Genomic DNA, 10,285 nt, shown 5'->3' on the forward strand with positions numbered 1-10,285 from the left:
GAGAGAAAAATGAATGAATAAATAGGTAATATAAGATACATACAGACTGGATAGAAGGTAACTTTAGCAGGAAAGGATCTAGGAGCTGAGTGGATGAAGAAAATCTAAGGTCTTCCTATAGAAGGTAGCATTGGAGCTAAGCCTTAAAGGAAGACAGGTATTTCAGGAAATGAAAATGAAAGAAAGAGGAAACTCCAGGTGTAGAAGACAACTAGTGCAAAAGCATGAAGATGGGAGAAACAGTGTTGTGCTCAAAAGACAGCAAGAAGGACAGCATGGTTGTATTGGAGAGTATATAGAAGGTAATTTAGAAGAAGGTTCAAAACACAAGAAGGAGCCAAGATGTGAACAGTTTAAAATGTCAAAGGAATTTGTATTTGATCTTAGAGGTAATAGCCACACTATACTCTCTACCTTCTAGATTAATTAAAACATTTTTGGTAAATATTTTAACTGTCTAATTTCGTGCCTGTCTAAATATTTTGCCTCTAGTGCTCAGTATGAATATACCTATTCATTACTTTTCAGGTTACCCACCTAATTCTCCAAGGCTTTCTTTATAATTGTCCCAGGACCTTTTCACTCTGGAAGCTTACTCCACCCCTGGACTTCACACATTGGAAGTACAATCTGCCCTGTTAAATCTCCCTCTGATTGGCTGCTTTCCAAACCTCCATGTTAAGGAGAGTATTGAGGCCAGTAATGTCTTCACTCCTCTTCAGGCTGCATTCAAAAGTTTACATAGCTTAAAAATCTTTTTTTTAATCTGGTGAGATAAAACATTCAAACATAAATCATATAGCTAGTAATTAGAAAAGCCATGATTCAAACAAGATATGGCATTGCTACACCATATTATCTCTCATCAAATTGCTATGCTAAACTATTATGGTTGCAAATCAAGCTTTAGTGTAATGACTAGCACATAATAGACACTTAATAAAAGCCATGTTGACCTCTCATGACTAAAGAACTTCAATTATTTGAGAAATCAAAAGCTTTATGAATAGTTTTTATTATTGTGACTAGTGTCTCTATTAATATCCAAAAATGCACTCAAAGGAGGACCATCTTTATGAGTGGAAATTGGTAATTACCTACTTGATATGACAATAGAAAGAAAAGGAAAGGTATCTCATTACCTAAAACATTTTCCTACTCCAAAACTCTTCAATATCTTTTGTTATATTGCTAAATTTCTATCAATTAGAAACTCACTTGGATAAACAGAGTCTACTTCAAGGTGCAAATATTTTTGAAAAGGTAAGGATTTTGAGTCTTTTTTTTCACTTAGTATGAATCAGTTCAGTCAGAATCTTATTCCTTTGATTTTCAGCTAACAACATCCACAATGAAAGGTTGGATACAGTGGGGTAGAAAGGTAGAGAGAAGAAAGAAGGAGTTTTTGAATACTAAACAATTAAATTTAATTCAGCACTGGGGATAGAAAGATAAAACACAGTCCCCATTCTTAAGGATTTTATTATTCAAAAAGGGTGATGAGGCATGTATAAAAAAAGGGATAATGGGGATTTATGGCAAAATAGACTAGAAAGTCATAGTATGTTTGTAACTGCTTTCTTGCTATACATTCTTAATAAATACCTTTGTCAAAATGATAATTACATCTGGTGAATTGTTAGTAGAAAGCATACCAGTGGGGTTTCATAAGCAACTGTAGAAACTATTACTACTACTATTACTGTAGAAAACATGAGAATAGTAGTCATCCACCCTCTAGGGAGCCATTCCATTAATAAAAATAGAAGTTAGGAGAAGTAGCCTCAGAAAAATTGCTACATTAAAAAAATCTTGAAAAAAGTTGAGCTGTTTACAAAATGGCATCAGCTTTGACACAATAAAAGAGAGCTCATGTCAGAGATAGAAAGACCAGGGTCCAAGTCCCAGCTCAGATACATACTGGCTATGTGACTGTGGAGGAGGTACTATATCTCTTAATACTCTAGGAAATTCCAAAACTATAAGTTCCAGAGAACGTGGTGACCTTCATTGGTAGAGAGAGTTTTTATATCAAGGAGATTACTATATCAGTGAAATCAAAGGAGTAATCCAGGTTTCATGACTTACAAAATATAGGAACTGACCTTCAAGATGATATGAGAATCAGCGGCGTTCCAAAAGAACCTGATATAAAAGCCTGAACATCACATTTCAGAAAATCATATAAAGATTGTTTGGAAGAATAAGAATTAGTAAGGTCAAACCAAAGGTTAATTTTGAAGCCAAATAGTCTGAATTCAAATCTCTGTTCTGTCAAGTTAATCAACAAACATCTATTAAATGTCTAACAAGTGCCAACCATTGTGGTGACTATAATGAAACAAATCTCTAGGAGCTTACTTTCTTCTATTTTTTTTATGTAAAGAATATTTTATTTTTTGTAAAGATATTTTTCAACATTCATTTTTTATAAGATTTTGAGTTCCAAATTTTTCTTCCTCCCGCCCTCCATCCTCCCCAAGATAACAAGCAATCTAATACAGTATATACATGTGCAAACATATTAAACATATTTCCATATTAGTCATGCTGTGAACGAAGAAATAGAACAAAAGAAAAAAATTACACACAAATAAACAAAGAAAGAGAAAATAGTATGCTTCAATCTGCATTCAGACTCCATCAGTTCTTTCTCTGGATGTGGATCAAACTTTCATTCCCCAATTTATGGGCAACCCCTCAATTTTCAATTATTTGCCACCACTAAAAGAGCAGCTATAAATATTTTTGTACCTATAGGTCCTTTTTATTTTTTTTTATGATCTCTTTGGGATATAGACCTAGCTGTAGTAATACTGGATCAAAGGGTTTCCACAGAATAGTTGGATCAGTTCACAACTCTACCCCCAGTGCATTACTGTCCCAATTTTCCCACATCTTCTCCTGTCACATTAGCCAATCTGATGGGTGTGATGTGGTACCTCAGAGTTGTTTTAATTAGTGATTTAGAACATTTTTTCATGCAACTATATATAGCTTTGGTTTCTTCTTCTGAAAACTGTCTATTCATATCCTTTGACCATTTATCAATTGAGGAATGGCTTGTATTCTTATAAATTTGACTTGATTTTCTATATATTTGAGAAATGAGGCCTTTATTGGAAACACTCACTATTATTTCTCAGCTTTCTGAGGAGCTTACTTTCTAATGTGCAGAAGACAAGTACACATAAAGTATAAAGAAAATAAATAAATAAAAGGAATTGCACTAAGAGTTTGTGAGGTGTCAGAAAGGTTTCACTTAAAAGGTGGTGCTGGAGCTGTATACAAAAGGAAAAGAAAGATTTTATGAGGCAGAGGTGAGGAGGAAGTACATTCTGGACATGGGGAATTATTATTGCTAAGGCACAGAACTAGATGATGGCATACTGTATGTAAAGAAGAGAGAATAGGACAGTGTGGCTGGATTGTAGAGTAAGCAAGAAAAAATAATTCATGTTGAGATTGGAATGGAATGTTGGGGACAGGTTGTGAAGGGCTTTAAAAGTGAAACATAGGAGTTTCTACTTCATACTAGAGGCAATAGGGACAGCTATTGAAGTTTACTGAGTAGGGACATGGCATGGTTGGATGTAGGCTTAAGGAAAATCACTTTAGGAGCAGTGTGTATGAACTGAAATTAGGAAAAACTTTAGATGGACAAATTAGGAGGCTGTTGCAATAATTTAGGGAAGAAGTGATGAGGATCTGTCTTAAAATGACAGCCTTGTCATTACAGGACAGGGTCAGGTATAAGAGAGGTAGAAACAGCAAAAAGTCGGAGGTAGAAGCAGCAAGATTTACTAAATGCTTAAATACATGGTTTGAGGGAGAATAAGAAGTCAAAGATATGTCAAGATAGTAAACCAGGGAAAGTGGAAGAGTGAGTGGTACCTTTGACAAAAAATAGGGATGTTTAGAGGAAGGGAAGGATTTGGAAAGGAAGAAAAATTCAGTTTTGGAAATGTTGAGTTTGAGAAATTTCTGGGACATCCAGTTTGACATATCCAATAGAAAGTTTATAATGCAGATATGCAGCTCAAGGGAGAGACTAAGGCTTGTTTAGATCTGCAAGGGTGAGGTGGGGAGAGACAAGAAAAAAAGATAAAAAAGGAAAGGAAAAAGAAATTTACATAAAAACCTGATTATATATTTAAAAGGAATAGCAAGATGTAGCAGTTTCATGTGCAATCATCTTTTCTATTATACTTTGTTATGGAAATGCTTATTTTATTCCATAAATTAAAAATAAAAAATACATGAAAATTAAACCCTAAAGTGTTGATGAAGTCACCAAAAAAGTGTGGAGGTAGAAGAAACTAGGGTCAGGGACAAAACCTTGGAAAACACTCATGGTTAGGGAACCTGGTATGGTTCATGAGCCTAGGACTAGGAAGAGTGTGGGTAGGAGGAGAACTGAGAGAGTGGTAGTGAGATGGAGTATACAGAAATACAACACATAGGTTGAGAGGGACCAGGACTGAGAAAAGACCCTCTGCACTGGCCATTAAGAGATGGTAATTTTGGAGAAAATAGTTTCAACTGAATGAGGAAGCCAGAAGCAAAGGGAAGAAGGATGCTAGAGAGGAGAGAAAGTGAAAGAAATGAGCATGGGCAGATTTATTTCTCTTGTAATTTGGCTTAAAAGAGGAAGAGATATAGGAGGATAGCTTGAAGGAATGGTATGGACTAAAGAAGGTTTTTTGAAGATATAGGAGTATTAATCATGTTTGATAGCAGCAGTGAATGACCTACTGATAGAGATTGAAGATTTGAGAAAAAGAAAGGATAATTGATAGGAAAATATTATGGAGAGGACAAGAAGAGATGGGATCAAGAGCATATGTAGAAGGTTGATCATAGCAAGGAGAATGGTCACCGTTTTTTTTTTAAATCAAAGACTGAGGGAAAGGCAGAGAGAGTGGGAGATGATGTCAAAGGCTTTTGCAATGAAGAGAAGAGGTAAAAGGGAATTTACGCTGAATGGCCTAAATTTTCTCAGTAAAGTAGGAGGGGAGACAGAGTATGGGAACAATTCAGGGATGCATTTTGTCAGGGGTAGAGTGCTGATAGAACAAGTAATGGAGGAATATGGGATCTAGTGGCATCATGGACTTAAAATGGTTAATGATAGGTTCAAGATTGGGAAGGAAGGGAAATCAGAAAAGAGATAATTGCCTGGGAAAATACTGAGAGGTTGAAAAATGTGATATCTCAAAATTAAAGAATGGGTTTAGGAGTCATGAAGCACAAGAAGAGATTAAATGATAGGAGATTATGGTCAAATAGAGGAATATCAGAGTTTTTGATTAGATAATTGGAATGCTTGTATTTACATACAAGTGAACATGGTGACATGTTTTCAGGCAAAGTGGATTGAAGATATACATTATGTAATGTAATAAAATTAAGTAATTGAAAGTTGAGCTTGAATAAGCATCAGTATGCATGGTGACATTCCCCACAAATAAGGGCAGTATTTAAAAAGGAAGACGCGAGCCTCAAGAAAAGAAGGAGAATTTTGGGTAAAAGACAACACTCACCATAATTTTAATGGGATGAACAAATTTTATACCATGAACTCCAAAGGAGTAGAGATAGCTGAATGAAATGCAAAGAAGAGTATTTGAAGTGAAAGTAAAGATAAAGAAATATTCCAACTCCTCCTCCAGGATTAGTGTATCAAGGAGTATGAGTGAAGGTACAGCTTGTGCTGGAGAGCATGGCCAAGGATGTAGCAATATCTGGGGGAAACCATGTCTCACTGAAGTTGAGGCATTTTGCACTTTGAAAGGATTTAGCCCTTACTAGGCATTCTTGTGTCATACAAATGATATATATTGTCAAGAGAAAAGACTTAGGACCTGTCTATTGAGCTGTTATGATGGAGTGCACTGGAACCTGGATTCATTCCAGGGTAGAGTAGCAAACTGAATTATCAACAGAAGTTGGGAAACAATCAACAGTCACTGGGGCTAGGATCTTGGGGGATTAGGATCAGCTGGCCATTCATCAGTTGATACAGCAAATATAAAATTATGTCAGGAGCATGAGATCAGAACAAAGTTTCCAAGCATAAATCAGGCACACAGAGGTGGAAGTCAGGAGGTTTGGGGAAAGTATCCTGGGTCACATTCACAGCCTAGAGCAGGTAGGCCACTTAGCAGATTAGAGAGATTTGAATATATGGATTCAAATGGTGGTTTCTCCTCTACTCCATACAAGTTTCACAAGTTAAACTCTAACTATTCTTTCGTAACATGAATGTGAATGTGCAGAGTGCCTCAGCTGTCATCTCTTCATGTGGAAGAGTCCAGGGAGCATACTTCCAAGATTGTTGCTATAGAGTAAAATGGAAAGATTGTGGAGTGTGTGTGTATGTTCTGTAACTAGTTTTGATTGGCTAACAATATGTTAAATAGAAGGCTCTTTGATTGGCTATGGAGATATTAAAAAACAGTCTGCTGTTAATTCCCTGCCTTATTTGGTGACTCCTATGCTCAAGTTGTCCAGTAAGAGACAATTCTGTAAGGGGAGAAATTGTGGTGTTTTCTTGCTTCTGAGGCCATATGTGAAAGGTCCTCATTACTTAGTTTCCACAGTTGTTCTTTTTCCTTTTAGGTGAAGGAGTTTCTAGTGTCTGACTTTGTGAGTTTGTGAGGCCCGGAGAGTAGTCTAGAGTTCCAGCATTCTAGAGTCTGGGTTCCAGAGCCTGTGTAGCACCAATGCCCCAAGGTTAAAAATGTGAATTTTGAGAATAATGTTTTAGACTCCATCCTCTAGTTGGTGAGACCAGGAATCATCTGGCAGAGTGCTGGTGTTTGCTGCTTTTGGATGTGGACCATGATTATTGCTATTTAGGAACTGAGCTAAGTTGAGCTTACTCCCATCTATAAATCAGGGTGGTATAGGGGAGAGTATGCCCCCCAAGAAGCTGAGCAGAAATGTTTGTAAGCTAAACCTTTGAAGCAAACACCCCTTTGTAAAAATTTAATTAATGTTAAATGGAACTTGGCACTACTCAGTGAGAAGGGGAGGAAATATAGTCAATAGAGTCTCATGCCAATGGAAATATAAAAGAGATCACTTCCATACCCTCAGGAAACCATAGAACCCTGAAGGGGCAAATGTATTCAGTTTTGCTCTAAGAGAATGCGCCAAGAGCATAACATGACATATGCTTCCTCCAACTGAGGGAAGTCTGGACAAAATTTTAAGTGTTCAAATTTCATGAGTTTGCAGCCAGTGCAGCTGAAGCAAAAAAGGCCTAAAGGGTCTATGCTTTCAGATACTTTCAAATACTTCTATAGTCAATCAAAGAGCCTCTGCTTTACCACATGGTTAACTGACTCAAGCTAGCTACATATATCCTTGTTTGCTCTATAGTCATCACTCCAATGCACTTTCAATACTGTCATCATGACTCTCCTGGAAATAAATTCCCTAGCCATAGAGAGATACCTTCTGACACTGTGCATGGCTTATATCCCCACTGAACCTGAATGCATGAAGACAAATTATGCTTAGTCTTATAGCCCCAAGACTAACTGTATTTAACCTGCTTTTGATTGATTTGATTTTGATTGAAAGAGCTCTCCATTAAGTGATAAAAAAAAACACCAACCTGATATACATATTTTAAAGGCATAAAGAATTTTTATTGACACTTTTTGATTTTACACCATCTTCCTTTCATGAAACCGATCCTGTCCCTTAAAAAAAAAGTTAAGTAAAAATAACTAATATAGGCACTATCACTGGCAGTACACCCTTTATTCTACCCTCATAATCCCCTGCTTCTTGGCTGATAGGAGGAGGTATGCCTAATTACCTACAGGACCATTAATGGCTTTTCAGGTGAAGTTTTTCTCCCTTTTAGTAGTCTTTTAATTTACATAATAGTACTCTTTATTGTTATCTTCTTTGGATCTCCTTTTTTCTCTCCTTCAGTTCATACAGATGTTCTTTGGAATTACTCATCTTTGTTATTTCTTATTAAACAATAATATTTTATCACAATCCATCATAATTAGATTTCCAGCCATTTCCCAACCACTGGGACACCCACTTTATTTCTAGTTCTTTGCTCTCTCAAAAAGTGTTACTATGAATATTTTAGTATATATTCAAATATGGTTTCTGTCTTTGAATAAACAAGCCAAGGTTAAAGTTAGAAGTGACAACAGGAAAAAAAAAGTGAGGGTTAAAATTTATACTTTTCTGTTTATTGTTGGATACTAACCTTCCTACGCACATCTTTATTTTCTTTAAGCACTACAAATGAACAATAAGACTAAACTCAGCATTGAATGGAAAGAAGAGAAAGTTCTATATGGCATTCATGAAACTGAATGGCACTTTCATGGAATCACAGAATTTCAGAGTTGGAAGGAACCTCAGAAGCTGTCTGTTTCACCCTGTACCTAAGAAATAATCTTTCTAGCAAGTAGCCATCCTTTGTTGGAGCACTCTGGTGAGAAGGAACCCACTTCACCCTGAAGCAGCCAATCCACTTTTAGATAACTTCAATTAGTAGCAAATTTTCCTTGGTGTTGTTGAGCCATTTTTTCAGTCATGTTTGACTCTTCACGACCCTATTTGGAATTTTCTTGGCAGAGACACTGATGTGGTTTGCCATTTCCTTTTCCAGCTGATATTACAGTTGAGGAACTGAGGCAGACAGGGTTAAGTGATTTTTCTCAGGGTCACACAGTTAGTAACTGAATGGGGCTGGATTGAACTCACAAAGCTGAGTCTTCCTGACTCCAGGCCCAGAACTCTATCCATTGAGCCATCTAGCTGCCCTTACATACAACCTTACAACTGTTCTGAAAAAATACACAATAGAGAACATGTGATAGATTGTAGCATCAAGGATTTGGAGCTTAAAGGATTCTTAGAGATTATCTAGTACAAATCCCTTATTTTACAGATGAGTAAACTGAGGCTAAAAGACTTTAAATGATTTGCCAAAATTACACAGATAAGTCAAGATTAGAATTCAGGTCTTTTGAGTTCTAACCCAGGATCCTTTCTACTAGATCCATCCTATTCTAATTTTTAGTAAAACTTTTTAGCTTGACATTCAAGGTTCTCAGTAGTAGAATTCTATCTAACCTTTCTTACTTTAATAACAATCTTCCTCTTCATAAGTCCTCCATTTTAGCGAAGGTGGTTTAGTCAGTCAGTCAGCAAGTATTTTTTTTTTGGTTAGGCAATGGGGTTAAGTGACCTGCCCAGGGTCACACAGCTAGTAAGTGTTATGCATCTGAGGCCAGATTTGAACTCAGGTTCTCCTGAATCCAACGTCGGTGCTCTATCCACTGCGTCACCTAGCTGCCCCTGTCAGCAAGTATTTATTAAGTGCTTACTATACCCTAAGCAATCAATTAAGTGGCTTAGAGTGGATAGAGTAAAAGACTTGGAGTTAGGAAGACTTCTCTTCCTGAGTTTAAATCCAGCCTCAGACACTTACTAGCTGTGTGACCATGGGGAAGTCACTTAACCCTGTTTGTCTCAGTTCCACATCAGTAAAATGAGCTGAAGAAGGAAAAGGCAAACCACTTCAGTATCTTTGACAAGAAAACCTTTAATGAGGTCATGAAGAATCAGACATGACTGAAAAACTACTCAACAATATGTATTAAATACTGTTATACTCTAGGAATACAAAGAAATGCAAAAATAGTCTTTGCCTTCAAGGAGCTCACATTCTAATGGGGGAGACAACATGTTAATCACTAGATATAAACAAGAAATATAAGATTCAGATGGGTGGAAATCTTAGAAGGAAGGTACCAATTGCTAGGGTTCCAGAAAAAAAAAAGCATCCTGCCAAAATGATGATGATGATGATGATGATGGCGATGATGATGACTAACATTTTCATATAGCACATATAATTGCCAGTACTATGCTAAGTACTTTACAAATATTATCTCATTTGATCATCACAACAACCCTGGAAGGTAGATGGTATTATCACTCCTATTTTATAGTTAAGAAAACTGGGTCAACAGAGGTTAAGTGACCTGCCCAAGGTTATATAGTAGTAAGTGTCTGAGGATAGATTTGAAATCAAGGTCTTCCTGACTTAAGGTCCTTACAGTCTATACACTTTACCACCTAACTGAAGGTAGCACTGGAGTTAATTCTTAAAGGAAGCCAAGAAATTTAGAAGTAGAAGTGAGAAGGAAAAGCATTCTAGACATGAAGGACAGGTAGTAAAAAGGCATGAGTGTAAGGAACAGGAAGGACAGAGAAGCTACATAGTTGTAGCAGTATT

This window comes from Vombatus ursinus, unplaced genomic scaffold (assembly GCF_900497805.2).
Source record: "Vombatus ursinus unplaced genomic scaffold, bare-nosed wombat genome assembly UNPS02014805.1, whole genome shotgun sequence".
Taxonomy (NCBI): domain Eukaryota; kingdom Metazoa; phylum Chordata; class Mammalia; order Diprotodontia; family Vombatidae; genus Vombatus; species Vombatus ursinus.